Here is an 18,908-nt window from a genome sequence, read left to right as displayed (position 1 = left end):
TGTCTGCTGCTCGATTCCGAGTGTTGGGGCATTGTCTTGGTTAGGGTTGTTTCTGTTGGGCTGGGTAGTTTAATGCTGTGTTGTAGCTTCAGTCTAGGCTGAGCATCCCATGTCACTCTGCTTCGGCACCATGTTTACGCGATCTTTGGTTGTGCATTGTGATGTCCCCCCATTGTATTCTCATTTCAACTTCTTCTATCAATGAAACATACACAAGCTTTGCGTATTCGTGAAAAAAAGTTGTAATCCACAGATGAGCTCAGGCTCATCTACTCCTGCATGAACAATAAATTTGAAAGAATAGACAAAAAAAACAAGCCTTCAAAATGCCTATATTTTCGTTGATATCTAAGGGGCCTTATTTTTTTGTCTAGAGCTACTCAAATATCATTTGTCCCAAAACATTTGCATGCTTCTAGCACACTCGAGCATCTTCAATGCCAAAGGAAATAAGTTTTCTTGAATTATTTTGAATTTACTGCTCATATCAGGTGCATGTGAGCCCAGGCACCAAACCTCCCTCCAACACAACGGAAATATTGTCAACCGACACCAATCATATTTTCCAAAGGGTTCAGTCGATCTATTCTAACCATGAAACCAAACTCAGCGCAATAGAGGTGACATCATAAAACCTTTTTTGTCTAGCATCCTTTCTTAAACCAAGAAAGTCGACAGAATTTCCAAGTACTTAACCAAAAGCAGCAAGACACAGGTACTTTATACAGGTTTTTGAATACATAGGGTCTGATAGCATGAAGTATCCATATCCTACCACTTACATTTAAACTAAATGAAGAGAAATTCTTCCCATGACAGAGGAAGGTCTGACTGGCTAAGGAAAGGTCAAATACCAACACTCATAGCATGGTACCATAAGTAAAGTATTATATAATAACGCATGATAAATAGAGTAGTCAATATAGACACCATATCCGTTTTCAAAAAAATAATAATATAGACACCATATATAGTTACATGACAATGAACAAGTGTCCGTACATGTTACTCCGTATCTGAGAAGATAATATATCATGATAATTTAGTACTTGGTATGTAGTAAATTTCTTCTTTTGCGAATGTGGTATGTACTAAATTAACATGGTTTCCGCAAAAAGAGAAACTCCTTGTGGGTGGATGGCTGGCAAAGCTAGAAGTTTTCCTTGTGGAACAAATTGTGTGCTTGTTTTTCTCGAGAGATCCTTTGCAAGATAGCGCAATTCATTTGTCAGTGTCGGCATGCCGCAGTAGAACACTCCTGCGATATCCAAGAAACACAGAGTTAGTGTCAATTCAGAAAAGCAATGCTATCTATGCACAAAAGTGTTGTTGGTTGATTGATCATGTTGTTCTTAGCAGTGGATTGAGATGAGAAGCTTATGCCTTGATTGGTATGTCATAGTTAGGTAAGAGAGATTATCCACGAATAGTATATATGTGCATGAGGAAATTTCACAAATACACAATATTCAGGGCCGAGGTAACAAAAAACTACAACTCTAAGGGATTTTAATAAAAACCACAACTCTAGGACTAACCAGTAACAAAAAACACAGATTGCTTTGATTAGTCACTTAATGAGAAATATGACGTGCGGGTCTCATGTGTGACTAGCGAGACAGTTCGGCTTGATCTAGAAAAATTATAATACTTAAAGTTCCTTTAAGAAAAATCAAAATTTACAAAAAAATCCAAAAAAGTAAAAAAAAACAAGAAAAATTGTAGTACAGTCCATCTTTGTTGATCAATCTGGGAAAATTTCAGCCTATTTTACTTTGCCTTATTAAAGTTTGGACAATTTTTGTATGAACGTGAATGAGTTAACTTACAAAAACTGTCCAAACTTAAAATGGCTAAGTAAAATAGGCTGAAAATTTCCCAGATTGATCAACAAAGATGGACTGAATTACTACGTTTTTTTCAGTTCTTTTTTGAAATTTTTGATTTTTTAACTTTGAAAGGGCCCATCTGTTATATTTCTCATTAGTCCTAGAGTTGTGGTTTTTGTTAAAATACCCCAGAGTTGTAGTTTTTTGTTACCTCAACCTCAAATGTTGTATATTTGTGTAATTTTCTCTATGTGCATATACCCGAGCTCAACTAAGTATGCGTGTATTGATCATTTCTATCCAGACTGTGGTTGTAACTCCAAGATGCAGCTTCTCGAGCATGCTAATTGTGCTACCCACAGAAAGTGTGTGGTGCTAGAAATTGCCGTGACTGATTTTATATGTATTCCTCTGTAAAGTAATATACGACCATTTAGATCACCACTTACGTGATCTAAAAGATCTTATATTAATTACGGGGGAGTACTTCTTTACTAAGCCCCAAATGTTGTGTATTTGAGCAATTTCCCTGGATGACCCTGCATGTCAGTAGGCCAGCATCGTATTCGTGAGCATGGCCCCACTTGTCTGCAACCGTTAGATGTTAATCGGACAAACCCATAATCGTACGTGCAGTAGTTTCGTATTGCAAAACAGAAGGAGTAGTACGTAGTTAGTTTCTGTACGGTACTGACCGACGCGTTTTCCTTGGTTCTCCTGAGCGATGCGCTCGTAGGCTTCACGCCAGTCCGCTCGCCCGAAGGTGGTCTTGACTCGACTGCCGGAGATGATGTCGATGCCGTGCTTGGCATAGTACAGGGACTGGAGAATGGTGAGGGGCGCCGACCGGGCGTCGCCCTCCTTGTGGACGCTGGTGCAGTGGGTGTGGAGCTTGATGATGCCATCCCTGTCCGTCTCGGCCACCTCGTCCATGATCCCACGGAACCACTCGAAGGAGCCCTGCTCCCGGGTGGTCCAGTAGAAGTAGGCGCGGCAAGTCTTGAACGACGTCGACGCGCTTGCGTCGCCGGGGTTGCCAGACTCGATGTCCCCGGGGAGCCGCTTCGTGTTGTTGATGATGTCCTTGATGATCGAGATCATGGGCGTAGCGCCGATGCCGAGTCCCACCAGAAGCACAACCTCGTACCGCTTGTAATCCTCCGCGGGTGCACCATACGGCCCATCGATCAGTATCTTGGGGAATCTGCAGCACGAGCACATTTTGCTTATCACAATTTACTTCCAGTGATTAAGATGGTATTTTACTTTTCAAGATAGATTCACATGACCAAAGACAGCAATTGCGTGAGGAAAACATATGGGTAGCAGATGGATTTTATTAACGCATTAGAAGAACGCCCGTACGTTGCAACGGGGCCACATTAACTTTAAGAGTTCAATATTAATATTTTCATACATATCAAGTGACATTGGCGACCTTTTTCACCATCAAATCCTCACACACACTCTCTCTCCCTCCCTCTTCCTCATTCTCTCTCCCCCTCTCCCTCTCTCTCTCTAACACACACACACACATATCCATCTTATTAGATACGGGACCATAATCCATCTATTTCACACACGCACGCGCTAGTGCATAATAATATGGATTATGTGTATTATATTTGCCACCACAACTGAGAAAATTAATTTCATGTAAATCGGCCAGCCACAGCTCCAAGAATACGCGGAGGAGGTGGCCCGGGTCGGCGTCGGCGCCCTCCGGCACGGGCCACAGGCCCGCTTCCAAGTGCGTCTGCGCGCCGGCCACCCACGCCGGGTCCTTCAAGTGTCGCTTCCACCGCACCAACTCCCAGGGCCACGGCCACGGCCACGGCCAGGGAAGCCGCCCTTCTTCGCCCCCTTCACCGACCGCGGCCAATGCGGTGCCGCGGCACCCGGCCTCGCCGTCCTCGTCCTCCGGCACCGTCGCGACCCAGTGACGCAGCCCAAGCATCGGCCTCGAGAATCAAGAACGCTCGACAAAGGAGAGGGAAGGGAAGATCATATACATGTCATAAGAAAGGGAGTTTATTTACTGCTCCCTCGATGTATTGTTTCCTTTGTTTGGAGATTGATTACCATCCGTGAGTTAAGGTAAGGTTAATATGATTGAGCGATTTTTCTGAAAATCAATTATTTATTTTCTAATTAATGTGATTGAGTGATTTAAGATAAGGTTAATTAATTTCGATCTTTAGAGATTGTTCGTGATTGATTCTACATTACTAAATAACTTGCGCCAGTATGAAAACTTCTGATCTGTTCAGATTTCTTTTGTTGTGTGAAAGGGTGACGCGAAAATAAACCAATGAAGTGAGGGAAGGGACGAAAAAACCCAGCGAAGGTGGGAGGAGGTACCAAAAAACCATGAGAGGTGGGACGAAAAAAACCTGAAAGCGAGACTACCAACTGCTCCATTAGGAGTAGAGATAGTTGCAGTAGGAAGGGAAAATATTCTTTCCGGTCCATAGAATTATTCTTATTGTACACATAAACATCTGCCACCCCCGCCTCCAACGTAGCCAGCCGCCACCTCCCCAAACCTAGGGTTCTTTGCCTCCCACTGGCGCCGGCGCCGGTCCGTCCCGTCTGCCTTAGGGCCATGGAGGCGGAGTAGATCTTGGCCCTTGCCGGTGGGAGGGCTCCCTTTTCATATCTTTTTTCGAGCTTTATTAGGGTTTGTGTCTTGCTCAGGAAGGCGAGACGACGGCGGCTTCCTAAAGATGGAATAAAGGTCTCCCCGTCTAGTCCCGGTTCCGGTGATGCGTGTAGCAACATCGGTGGGCGTGTGGAGGTGTATCTCCGGCGGATCTGTCTTTGATGGATTTGCTTGGATCTGTTCGTCGTTCGTCTTCGTTCGTGTGTCTTCAGGTTGGATCCTTTTGATTTACACTCTTCATCCGCGGCAGTTGTTGTTCTGGTGCGTTGGTTCTATGGGACCTTAGCACGACGACTTTTCGACTGTCTACTACAACAAGGTTTGTCCGGCTCCGGTGAGGGAGGGGCGATGACAGCGGCGCGCCTTCGGCTCGCTTCAGTGTTTGTAGTCGTCGCTAGGTGGTCTACGGATCTGGATGTAATTTTTATTATTTCTAGAGTTTGTTGTACTACTATGATTAAAGATGAATAGATTGAAAATTTTCTGATTTTTTTTATTCTTATTGTATCTTATATATGGCCGTTCACCCTCCTGACAAGACCCGGGAATCCTCTGACCGAGCTTTTAAAAACTCGTCCTTGGAATCCAAAGTCCAAACTCAGCCCAAAATAAATAAGCAATGACAGTTTCATGTATAAAAATATCAATTTAACTATTTAGCCTGCTATTTTCACTAAAACCCTAGTTTCGAGCTATTTCGTACTTTCGGGCTTGGCGTTTGGACCTAAAACTGTAGCCTAAGCTTGGCCCCTAAAAAGCAACAACCGGGAGATGCCACGGAACATGCCATCACCACTATAGTAGTCCAGCCCACCCATCGGACAGTTACACCTTAATATTTTCCATATATCAATCAATCCATAAAAAGAAGGACCGTAATAAGTGCCACACATGTGTCACGAAGCTATTCCGTCCTGATGTTTTTTGATGGCAAATTTAGTTTTTAAGGATGGCAACTTTAGTTGTGAAGCATGTCAACTTTCTGTTTGGATGGTAAGTTTCAGATTTTTTTTTACGTTTTTGGATGACAATTTTAGTTATAAAAACGTCAGGACATTGTTACTTCATGCCACACATGTGACACTTATCATTTGAGAAAAGAGAACATATCAATCAATCAAACAAATCATCCATCGATACTGGAAGATGGGCCTAGCAAGTCGGATACAGGAAAGTCCCAAAGTCATTGGACTAAACTGTGGTTGGCCAAGGTGCCGGCAATGGTCAGATCCTTTGCATGGCATCTAGTTAAAAATAAAGCATCCCTACCGGTGAAACTCTAAGCCTGTTTGGTGAACATTCCGGAAAAGGAATGGGAGTTTGCACAATGATATTTATGGAGGGATTAGGCATGAGAAGTAAATTTTTACTTTCATTTCCTTGTTTGGTATATGGTGGGAATTGACGTGGGATAAAACTCAGCTCACGAATTAACTGGGTATCCATGGAAAGAAATCGGTGGGAATTGGCTTCCTCAACTCCCATTCTCCTTCCCACTGAAACTCCCATTTTCTTTAATCAAACAGTGGACTTTTAATCTCCTCATCCTTTAACTTCCATTCTCCATCTCTAATTCCCCCGAACCAAACACACTGTAAAGAGGAGGAATATATCCGAGGATAATCTATGTGTGATATGCAATGCATCAGTATGGCATCACGCTTTACTCGATTGCCATATGTCTAAGTGTGTGTGGGCACTTATGAAGGAGGAGCTTGTGGAGCATATAAAACTTTGCAAATCTCCTCGTAACCTTGTGGGTGATATGGTGGGAGAGACGGAAGGTGAAGCATGAACAAATCTTTCAGAGTCCACTGTCCACAAGGCTGTTCGTTCTGAGATACTTGAAGGATCTCGAGCTTACCCTGGAGAAGAAGATGGCTTATTTTGCTGTTTAAAGGCCGAGAGAACCAAGGTGGATTAAATCCCTAGATGGAGGGCCAAAGATAAATGTTGATGTAGTTGTTTCTCAACATAGTGAGAGAGGTTGTTGCGCGACAATTTGCATGGATGGCCAAGGAAGATACATGGGAGCATCGACGACCTTTTTTCAAGGTCTTGTTGATCCGGAGATTCTAGAAGATCATGCTCGCTTTGAAGCCCTTCTCTTGCTACAGATCTATACATCCAAAGGGTGAGGGTAGCTAAAGATTGCATCACAAAGGTATGTCCGATCGAATCGATTTCGAACTCATGACCCGAGAGGAGAAAATGGGACCGAATTTCACGGGAAAAAGTCAACTTTTGCTCATACGTACATACCTTGGGTCGGACTTGGCGTCCTCACGGTCATACTCTACCTGGCGATCGAATCTCGTTCTTCCCCTCTGTGTTCGGGCAAACCTACAATTTGTACACACACGTTTAGGCATAGATGTGATTTTGGAGCTTTTGGGGTTGACGATGATGAGATCGATGTCACTAATCACAACAATACCTTAAGGAAGGCGTCCCTGAGGTCTTCGGTCCAGTCACCAAGCGCCTTGATGTGGATGCTGACGCAGTCGTCCTCCGGCGCCGATGTGATGGAGAACGGGTGCCTGAACAAGCGTTCAGTTCACCCATTAGACAAATCGCTATTTCATTGAGGGGTTGTTTTGTTTGAGAATAAAATTGTCACATATGAGATCTAGAAAAAAAGATGATCAACTTAAGTGAGTGTTTGGTTCAATGTATCCTTGCGTATTCGCGAAAAAAAGTAAGTGTTTGATTCAAGTTATACCTTAGTCCAGACTAGAGGCTAAGGCGCGCTTCACCGCGCCACTCTTCATTTGTGGGATTAACTCTTTTATATCTAGAATATTCTTACAATAAGTAGTTTTGCTTTGATTTTCTCTCTGTTGGCTTGTGTCTTAATTATGTTCTGACAGTGTTTTTATATATATATCATATTGGGTTGCTGTTTGAGATATTATTTGTTCCGAGAGGAGAGTGAAGTTGTTTGGTGTGTGGTTGTGGTGTCTTTACATGTTTCGGTCTCGGGGTCAGCCGGTGATGGTTGTTTGAGCCTCTTGGGAGCTCGTATTCCATGCTAAACCCGTGAAATTGTTGTTTCACATGGGCGAGCGCACGAAGGTCTCGCTTGTTCAGCTCGGCTCTCCGCATCTCTCGCTCGTTTAGCTTTTTTTAGCTCGCCACACTACTAGCTCAAAAAACCAGTTATCTTTTTTTAAAGGTAGAATTAAAAGATGTTCAAGGGTTTTTAAAATATTGTAAATTTTAAAAAATCACGAGTTTTAGAAAACATTCATGAATTTAAAATTTATTCATGGATTTGAAAAATGTTCACAAATTAAATATAATTTTAGATTTATGTAATGTTCACAAACATAAAAAATGATCACAAAATTCAAGAATATCCGTGAATTTAATCAATATTAATGAATCTGAAAAGGTGAATTTTAAAAAATGTTTATGTTTTGATGTTCACATATTTTAATAAGCGTCATGAATTAAGACATGGGAAAAGTAAAAATTAAAAGGAGAAGGATTAATAAAATTAAACATCAAACATCCTCACATGCGAGGCCCTCAGCACCTCACAACCCCTGGAGCAACATGACACTTCGAATCAAGAGAGCTTAGAGCATCTACAATCACAATTGCTTAAATTGGCTTCCCCGGTCAGCGCCTAGTCACGTCCGTTTTGAACTCTCACTTTCCTTGCAAAACAACCACTCCTCGTATTATCCTGATATATTGTTCAGTCAAATGCATATGATTGATGGAGAGGAAGAGAGAGAAAAGAAAGAAAGAGTAAAGAAAGAGAAAAGGTGGTCCGCGGTGGGCCAAATCCTACGTGGCATCCTCCAGGACACGCCCGGACATCCCCATATCTTTCCCATGTATGACTTGGATATGGGGATTTGTGGACTGTCCGGAGACGTCCGGACAAAGTAAGAATTACGGTTGGGTGGTTTTTTTAGCCTCTCTCTTGTCCGAACAGTGACCGGGCTGTCCAATGGGACGTTTGAGGGTTCTGGAGTAAATAGCATAAAACTACTACTTTAAAGGCTAGGGTTTCAAAAAACTACCAAATTTTAATTTTTCTCTGATAACTACCAAGTGGGTGGTTGGCTGTTTCAAAAAACTCAAATCACCGAGTCTTTAGTAGTTGATCACGATTATGACAGTTGGGGCCCACACTTTTGTTTGACCGTTTACTTTGACCGTTTGCTTACAAGGGGGGCCCACCTGTGAATTTTCAATCAGGTCCCTAAAGGTTTTTGCAAAAAGCAATCGGGTCTCCAGAGGAGAGGCGCCCGCAGCAGCCTGCTCGATCCCGAGCTGCTTGCACCGGCCGACGAGCCGCGCGAGCAGTGCCTCGCCTGCCGCCATGTCGTGCCTCGCCTGCCGCCATGCCTCGCCTGCCGGATCTACACCATGCCTCGCCTGCCGCCGGCACCACGCGGTGACTCGCCTGCCGCCGCGCCGTGTCTCGCCTGCGGCCTCCGCTATCCCCTGCCGCGAGCTCCTCAAGCTCGACGCGGTCGTCGCCGGCTTGGGAGGGGAGGCGGCGGCCTGGACACAAGCCCACCATGGCGCGCGGCGACGACCACGGGCGAAGCCCCATGGCGCGCGGTGACCGCAGGCGGAACCCCATGGCCAGCGGCGCGGTGGCGACCACCCATGGTGGCGTGCAGCGGCGACCACGGGCACAGCCCTTTGGAGGCACGGCGGCGACGGTCCAAGGACCCGATTGCTTTTTTTAAATGATTCCAGGGACCCGATTGCTTTTTAAAAATATTTATAGGGGCTAATCTGTAAAAAATCTGTGGATGAGGCGCTGACATGTGGCCCCCACAAGTTAGTTAACAGTCAAACAACCGGTCAACCAAACGGTGAGTTTAGTGACGGCCCGACCTGTCATAAACATGTTTAATTTTTTAACAAAGAGGATTTGGGATTTTTTGAAACAACCAACCCCTGACTTGGTAGTTATTAGCGAAAAAATAAATTCGGTAGTTTTTTGAAACCCTAACCTGTAAAGTAGTAGTTTTATGATATTTACTCAGGGTTCTGCTTGTAGATGCTCTTAGTATCTCTATAGATAGATGTTTTTCTTTTTGCCACACTAACAATATCTTTGATTTGTGCCAAAGATTTGCCATGGCAAAAAAGTTGGCAAGCCAAAAAATTGATTGAGGTTTCGCTTGCCAATAAATTGGCCAACATTCGCAATCATCCAAACAAAGACCAATACTTCGGCCATGACCAAAAAGTTGGCAGGGTAGACATTGGTGGCAATCCAACACACCGTAAGATCCCAATGCCATCTACACTTACAAAGGGTAGCTAGTTTCTCTTAGTTCTGCGAACTTGTGACTTTAATATTATTAAACTACGTTATACTCCCTCCGTCCTAAAATTCTTGTCTTAGGTTTGTCTAAATACGGATATATCAAATACTAATACATCCGTATCTAGACAAACCTAAGACAAGAATTTTGGGACGGATGAAATATAAGTTTAATAAAATTATATAAAAAAGTGTGATGTTGTTAGTCCTAAAACCAAACATCCCCTAAGGGCATCTTCAATGGGCGGCGCTTATTCAGGCGCTTGAGCAAAGGAGAAAATGGGATCTTAAGCGTAGCGTCCCCGTCTGTCCAACGCTAGTAGAGGTCTATATACGCTTAGTGATTAAAAAAATAAACGCAAAAGAGCTGGAGCGTTCGGCGCCAGGCCAAATCCTGGTCACGGGCGGGAACCAGGCAAAATAGCCAGGAAATCAACCCTGGCGCCCGAGCTAAGCGGCCGCGTTGTACATGCCCTAAGTGAGCCGGCCAGCCGGAGATGTTTGCAAGTTTGTTGCAGCTTACCACTCAAATTTTGAGACGTCTGGGCATTTGATGAAGATGTATTGTCCGCCCTTGAACCTGAACCCCTCAGGCTTGGACATGTGCAGGGACAGCAGGCTTGCGGGGTGCGGGTGCACGGCCACCTTGATCTTCTCCACCAACCGCACCCTCGATCGGAGTGTTCGCGTCAGTCGTTCGCACGCGTACACGACAATTGGCACTGTCAGGTACATCCACGTCTGCACGCACCGCAAATAGTTCCAATCAATACTCAATTGTCAGTCAGCCATGGCCAAACCCAGAGATTTATCCTTTTGAGTGGAAGCAATTTTTTTGGCTTGGACAATTCTCGCACAAATTCAAAGAATTAACTATTTTTCTAAAGATATATGGAGATTTTATGTATTGAAAATTTTACAAGAGCTCCCCATTCCACAAGATTGATGTGTTAACGTATACCGTCTTCTTTTGCCACTTCTTGGTGAGGTAGAGGAAGTGCCCGTGGACGATGAGCAGCGCGTAGACGATGACGAACAGATGGTGTGTGTACAAGAAGGCATTGTACCCAGTGAAGCGATTGAACGAGGTGTTGATGAGCATAGTGAGGCGGTTGTGCGAGGCACTCACGGACCGGGTGAGGCGTCCGAGCAGCCCGGGAAGGCTATTTGGATTCTTGGACTCAACGAGGCTCTTAGACTTCTTTGTCTTGGGGCGTCAGAGCTCTCTTTTGCGGAACCGCCCCGTGGCGAGTGTAAAGGTGATGGCCATAAGCACCAACATCACTAGCCCGGTCCACCCTTCTGTGCCCTTCCAGAACCACCAATAGTTGGGCGGCTTCACGTCGCCGAAGAATGGCTTCATGGGCTCATACTCATCATCGGTGGCGTGCACCAGCCTCGGGAAGTCGCACGTCAGGTGAGAGATGATATGAAGCCCGGCGCCGACAGAGATCCCCACAGCGATCATCTTGTGGAAGTTGAGGTTGTCGTTAAATGGCACAAACCGTCCGAGCGTGGTGCGGCTCCGAAGCCACGTGATGGTGTTGCGGCACACGGGAAGGAGAGTGAGCGCCATGTTGAACTTGAGTGTCTCGGGGCCACCCTTGGCCACACACACGCAATAGCCCATCACCTTGAACACAGCGCGGTGGCGGTACTGCATGAACTTCCAAGCGAATAGCCCCGCGCAGATGGATAGCCACAGGAGCATCACCCAACAGCGGCGCCAATTGTCCTTCAGGAAGTATCGGGCGCGGCGGTACAACTGCTTGTGCCAATTGGGTTCCGCCAATTTACCGCCCTTGGTCATCGTCTCGCTTAACGGCTTCAGTAATAGCATCTCTAAGCTGTGCAGCTGCAAATTAATTCTCACCATTAATTCTTTGCATCAGTAACATTGTTGGTCACAGGGGCGAATCTAGTGGGTGCCAGTGTAGGGTGCAGTCTACTTTATACTAATATACACTGGACACTAATTTCCGAACAACACAATGCTATTTGAAGAGTCTTGCTAGGATTATGATGATACTTAATCAAATTACACTACTACCTTCTTTCCATTTTATACGGCTTATCTTAAAATTTTTATTTTTCTATTTTATAAGTTTTATTTTTATTGCTCCCCATCACATGTTCAAATTTGAAGGTACGTTAAATCACTCTATGCGAGGGTTAAGAGAAACTCATCGATGCACATAAATATTTTTTGGTTATTCACGCATGCATGCATTGCAATTAATACATTAGTAAACACATTTTTTGGTAAGAGTAATTGCATTAATTGAGTACTTTTGTAAAGTACAAAAAATATTTCACCATTCATCATCTATTTTAGTTAGTGAGATTTTTGAATTGAACGCTATAAACCAGATGAGAGGTAGTAGTATTTAGCACTCTAAGGCCTTCTACAATGGGAGGTGCTTGAGAGGTGCTTAGAGAAATAAATCAGGATTTCTTAAGCACCGGTGCTTATTTGTACAGGGTAGACCCTTAACTAAGCGTCTCTCCTATAGAAATAGGCACCGGTACTTTAGAAAAATCCGGTTTATTTTTCTAAGCACCACCCTAAGCATCTTCCATTGTACAAGGCCTAATAGAACAATTCTAGGTCTGCCACTGGTTGGTCGCATCAGAGTTAATTACCTCGATGTAGCCACGGCCGTGGGGGTCCAACTCCTCCATGATGAGCTTGACATACTCCTCGGACTGTTGTGCGGTTATTGTTAGATGGTTCGCGGACGCGCTCAATGTGATGATCTGCAGACCAGATCAGAATAGCCCTCATTGATGTGCAAATGTCCAGTGACAGTCTTTTTGAGCGAGAATCATTCATCGTTGAAAATCAGAGAACACACACCCCCTCCATTCCTGTTGTTGGATAATGGAGACGCCTAAATGAACCAGTGAAAGAGTAGTTGGAATTCACCTGTTTGACCTCCACATCGCTGATCCTCCCGTCAGCGTTCTTGTCCACCCTGTTGGTTAGTCAAGACATTCATTTATGTACTTCACCTTTGACATTGACCGACAAAATACATGAGATACACGACACAAAATGGTTTTGTTAATAAATGATTTACCCGACGCATCAATCAAGGACTAATGTTTACCTTGCTATATAATAAAAGAGCCCATCTCCGGTACATTCCCCATTAGACGTATAAAAGGCAATATGGACTTTCTAAAAGTCAAACTTTGTAAAATTTAACCAAATGTGTAGAGAAAACTATTTATATATGCAACACTGAAATATAAGGTTTCGCCGGGGGGATCCGCTCTCCCCCTTGTTCTTTGTCATTGCTATTGACCCTCTACAGAAGATCCTCCAATTGGCCACGAGCAAGGGGGCGCCATGGTGTGGACCTCTCTATATGCGGATGATGCGGCGGTGTTCATGGTACCGATCAAAAATGACATTGGCAATCTTTCCGGCATCCTCAAATACTTCGGCCAAGTCACGGGCTTGTGCACCAGCGTCCATAAGAGCTCGGTAGTTCCCATCCGGTGCAACCACATTAATATGGATCGCATTCTCTGAAGCTTGCCGGCCGCGAAGACATCCTTCCCTATGCGATATTTGGGTCTCCCGTTTTCGGTTTGGAAACTTGAAAAAGTGGACTTCCAATTTTTGAAAGACAAGGTGGCCATGAAGCTCATCCCTTGGGAGGGCCAAAACATCACTACCATCGGCCGCACGAGTCTTGTCAAGTCAGTGCTTACCTCCCAAGTGGTGTTTTTTATTACACCTCTAATCGTTCTGCCAAGCACGCTTCGCAACACTAACAAGCTTGAGAGGGCCTTTCTTTGGTCCGGGTCAGGCAAGACAACCGGAGCAAAATGAAAGTAATGTGGAACAACGTGTGCCACCCCTTGTTCTATGAGGGTCTTGGAGTCGTCAACATCAACAAATTCGCGCAGGAACTTAGATTACGATGGCCTTGGTATGAATGGAAAGAGCCGAGCAAAGTTTGGGTGGGCATGTGCAACCCTTGTGATGAGAGAGACCTTGACTTCTTCTATTCATCCACCATCATCATCGTTGGGAACGTCGCCAAGACCCCCTTTTGGGACTCCCTTTGGGACTTTGGGATCAAGCCAAAGGATATAGCTCCGCATATTTTCGAGGCGTCGACAAGGAAAACACAGAAAGTTCGGGAAGCTCTCAAAGACAATGCTTGGATTCAAAAATCAAGCTGACACGTGTCCGTCATATATATAATTTTTGATTGTTCCATACAAATATTATACAACTTTTACATACTTTTGGCAACATTTTATATTATTTTTTAGGAATAACATATTGATCCAGTGCCCAGTGCCAGTTCCTGTTTTTTTTTGCATGTTTTTTGTTTCGCAGAATATCCATATCAAACGAAGTCCAAATGCAATAAAATTTTACAGAGAATTATTTTGAAATATATGTGATTTTTGGGAGGTGAAATCAATGCAAAAGGAGGCTCACAGCCCCCACGAGACACCAGGGCGCGCCCCAGGGCCCAGGCGCGGGGTGGTGGGTTGTGCTCACCTCGTAAGGCGGTTGGAGCTCTAATTCGGGCGCAATAAAGCTTATATCCGAAAAAACCGTGTTAAAATCTCAGCGCAATCGGAGTTACGGATCTCCGGATATTTAAGAAACGGTTTTTGGCCAGATCTGGGAGTGCGAAACAGAAGAGAACAGAGAGGGAGATCCAATCTCGGAGGGGCTCCTGCCCCTCCGCCACCATGGAGGCCATGGACCAGATAGGGAACTCTCCTCCCATCTAAAGGGGATGCCAATGAAGAAGAAGAAGGAGGGGGGCTCTCTCCCCCTCTCTCCCGTTGGCGCCGGAATGCCGTCGGGGCAATCATCATGTGACGGCGATCTACTCCAACAACTCCGTCATCTTCACTAACATCTTCATCACCTTCCCCCATCTATCTATAGCAACCCACTCTCCCGCAACCCGCTGTACCCTCTACTTGAACATGGTGCTTTATGCTTCATATTATTATCCAATGATATGTTGCCATCCTATGATGTCTGAGTAGATTTTTGTTGTCCTACCGGTAATTGGTGAATTGCTACGATTGATTTAATTTGCTTGTGGTTATGTTGCTGTCCTTTGGTGGCCATCATATGAGCGCGCGTGTGGATCACGCCATGGGGTTAATTGTATGTTGATAGGACTATGCATTGGAGGTCAAGGGTGAGAGAAGCTTCTTCCTAAACATAGAAATAGATGCATATGGGATTGAAGGGGGACAAATATATATCTTAATGCTATGGTTGAGTTTTACCTTAATGAACGTTAGTAGTTGCGGATGCTTGCTAATAGCTTCAATCATAAGTGCATAGAATTCCATGTAAGGGACGACATACTAGCAGTGGCCTCTCCCACATAAAAACTTGCTATCGGTCTAGTAACGTAGTCAATTGCTAAGGGACAATTCATCAAATTCTACCACACTAATCCACACTCGTTATACTAATTTAACTGTTTCTTTATCTAAGCAGCACATACTTTTTACTTTTACATTCTTTATTATCTTGCAAACTTATCCCTTCATACCTACAAAGTACTTCTAGTTTTATTCTTGTTCTAGGTAAAGCATACATTAAGTGTGCATAGAGTTGTATCAGTGGTCGATAGAACTTGAGGGAATATTTGTTCTACCTTTAGATTCTCATTGGGTTCGACACACTTATTTATCAAAAAGGGCTACAAACAATCCCCTATACTTGTGGGTTATCACAAGCTCAACAACGCTTTCTCGTGGAACCACTAACATGAGTTTGTGGTGCTTTGGTCCCTAATACATGGCGTTCAGTTGGATGAGCTCGTGGAGGATGATATCTCTTGAAAGGACACACGCTAGTTGCCATTACTCGGCGGCGTCCGCTTACAATGCCCAATTCTTGGGACTCACTTTCACTTTCTCACCTATGGAGCATGCGGTTTGGAAGGCTCCCCCAAGGCAAAATTCTTCGCATGGTTGGCAATCCAAGATAGGATTTGGGACGTCGACCGCTTGGCCAAGCGGGGATGGCCAAATTGCGGTCTATGTCCTCTATGTAGGTGGGAACAAGAATCCGAGCCACATCTTTTCTAAAAATGCCCTTTCACCCTTCGCCTTTGGAACCTTGTCAAGGCTTGGCTGCAACTTGGACACATTGACACCTCTTTGTGGCACCTATAAGATTTCGTGAAGGATTGGTGGATCAACTCTTCGGGCGATAACATACCTAACCGGAAAGCTATGGCTTTCCTCACCATGCTTAATTGTGTGTTGGATGATTTGGAACGAGCGTAATACCTGCATATTCCGACAAAAAAGCGCTCCTCCACCTATCCTTTATGCTTAATTCAAGATGAGGCCAAGCTTTGGGCCAAAGCGGGAGCAAAGAAGTTAGGGAGTTTCATTTTGGGAGAGTTACAATTTGGGTTGTAAGGGTGTTTTCGTAACACAAACTCTTCTCCTCCTTAATTAATAGATGAGCCAAAGCTTATGCCTCCGTTTCAAAAAAATAAAAAAATAAAAAATAAAATATGAAACTGCATGTTATGAGGAATTTAAGGACATGTGTTTGGCATTCTAGATGTAAATATTTTTCTCCATAAACTTGGTCAAACTTGGTAAGGTTTGACTTTTAGAAAAACTATGTGAACTACTTTATGGAAAGGAGGGAGTAATAAATAATCTGCACTACTTGATATCATGCATGACAATAAATAAAATTATCTAAATTCATAACATATACACTATGCACCCGAAAGAGGTAAATAGACCGGTAGTCGTAGAACTTGCACGCGATAATCTGTATAGTGCACAAACTTGCAAAATATATGTTTCTGGCCATCAAACTTGCACGGGCATTCATATACGGTCACATTTCCCATACGTGGGTGTATTCGTGGCCTACATGGCATGCTAGCGTGGCCAGGGCTTGCTGTCAGCCGTTGTCTCATGATAGATTTACAGAAAAGCCCTTAGGTTTTTTATTTACGTATTAAACCCCTAAAATAAAAAGAAAAACATGAATGGTGGGGTTTCAAAGCCGCAACCTGCCCCTAGTAGGGCCGGGTGGACAACCACACCAGACCGTGAGACCGATGATCATTCTTGTTATGATAGCACGGTTAATTCCTTCATTATATAAATACAGACCGAAAAATAAATTTTAAAAGAAATGTAACCCGAAAAAAGGGAGCACTATGGCTTGATCGTGTGACCTCGTGGTAAACGTTAACTAAGATTACCACCATGCTACAACAACACAACATGTCCAAAAGGGATAACATTTTTCATGTTGTTAGTCCTTCTTGTTCTACGTAAGAAACCAACTTATATTCTTGTGTTTGTGACATTTAAATGTGTTACAAAAAAAGGCACATAACATTTCAAAAAATGTTTAAACATTGTAAAACATATTTCATAAGCAGTATTCCCTCCGTCCCAAAATAAGTGACTCAACTTTATACTAACTTATATCAGCAACCTAAACTTGAAAGTAAAGTGCGAAGGATGAACTAAGAGTTCTCTTAACTAGACCTGTGCATAGACAACCCGGCCCGGAGACATGTGGATACAGGTCGGGCTCGGGCTCCGGCTCCATTTTCTTGCTTGAAGCCCAGCCCAAAAGCCCAAAATGATCATGAATGTATATTTTACTTAAAATATAGGTATATGCTGTTACGTTAATACCCCGGATATTATTTATTTAATTGGTAAGTATAACTGTTCATGTGTTTCAGGCCGGGGCAGGCCGGGGCTTGTGATTTTTGCTTTGGGCCCGGTGAATGATCAGGTTTACTCTTAACTAATGCGGAGGGCGATTCAAAAAAAAAAAAACTAATGCGGTGGGGCGTAGTTTATAATTAGCGTACATGTCGAAGAAGAGCTGCAGGCGGCTCTTGAAGCTGGGGTCTGAAATTTGATCCCAGAACTCACGCAGCTCCGCCTTGTCGATGCTGTCCCCGGAGATGCCCCGCCGCCTTGCCAGCGTGTCGAACAGCTCGCCGGCGACGCGACCTCTTTCATACCTGCAAAATTATTGTTTGATCACAGTGATGCACAACTAATCAGGCACGAGCGAATTGTGTTTTCGACTGAGACAAGGCGGACCGAGGCGACGTGTTTTACGTACCGATGCACTCGCCGAACATGGACCGGGGGAGGAGGTCATTCTGGGAGTTACTGTCGAAGAACCCGGCGGCGCGGGTCCATCCGTCGGAGACGTCTGTCTCGCTGATGAACTTGAGACCCTCGAGCGCCTGCGCGGGGGCGGACGACATGGACCTGTCGAGGCGGCTCGGGCCGCCCCCGCGCGGCGCAGGCACGGGCTCGGCGAACCGCGCGGTCTTCCGCGCCGCGGAACGACTCCCCGGAGGCACGGCTCTCTCGTGCGCGCCGCCGCTGGCCTCCACGATCTCCGCCACTCCGGGGCCGCCCCCGGTGTCGTCAGCGCCCACCCGGCTAGGCATGTCCGGCCGCCGGTTCTAGCTCGTCCCCAAGAAGTCAGCCAGCGGACGGAAGCACGCACCCGGCCTCCAAGAAACCGCAGCTAATGCGGAGGCAGAATTCAGCCAGCGCACGCGCGCCGGAAATTCGCCGCCGGGGGTTTGGTTTCCGCTCGGGCGGCAGCAGCAGCCGAAGCAGTAGTTGGAAGAGGGATTGGATGCGGAGATTTCTTGGATGCGTGTGACGAGACCGGAAGGGACGGGTGGGAGATGGCTATTTATAGGGAACGGGTGCTTGACCTGCTAGCCATGGTGCAGCTTAGTGGCACGGTGTGAACTGTTGGTTGGAACTGGATGCTGACCCGTCGTTGTGGTCTGTTGCTTGTTGCTTCATGATTACAACGGAATGTTCCGACTGGCTTGAATAAAGTACATGATCCAAGTGGCATAATCCGTGTTTTAGTTCACATACTTCCTCCGTTCCAAATTACTTGACTCATATTTATCTAAACATAAATGTATCTAAATACTAAACAACTATAGATACATTGTATTTAGACAAATTCAAGTCAACTAATTTGAAACGGAGGGAATATGTATTTTATATCCACACCCATGAGTTATGTTGAAACCGCAGCTCTAGGAATACCAAGGTACAGTAAAACAAACTCCCCATAAAA

General features: G+C 44.7%; 1 pseudogene; it reads right to left on the bottom strand.

Annotated features, from left to right (window-relative positions):
• Nucleotides 1-1,150: 1,150 nt before the first annotated feature.
• On the bottom strand, nt 1,151-18,396 carry LOC123170485 (respiratory burst oxidase homolog protein B-like; annotated as a pseudogene).
• Nucleotides 18,397-18,908: the final 512 nt, after the last annotated feature.

This window comes from Triticum aestivum, chromosome 1D (assembly GCF_018294505.1).
Source record: "Triticum aestivum cultivar Chinese Spring chromosome 1D, IWGSC CS RefSeq v2.1, whole genome shotgun sequence".
NCBI classification, from domain to species: domain Eukaryota; kingdom Viridiplantae; phylum Streptophyta; class Magnoliopsida; order Poales; family Poaceae; genus Triticum; species Triticum aestivum.
The sequence above is the reverse complement of the archived record's forward strand: the minus strand, read 5'-3'. Positions and strand labels throughout refer to the sequence as shown.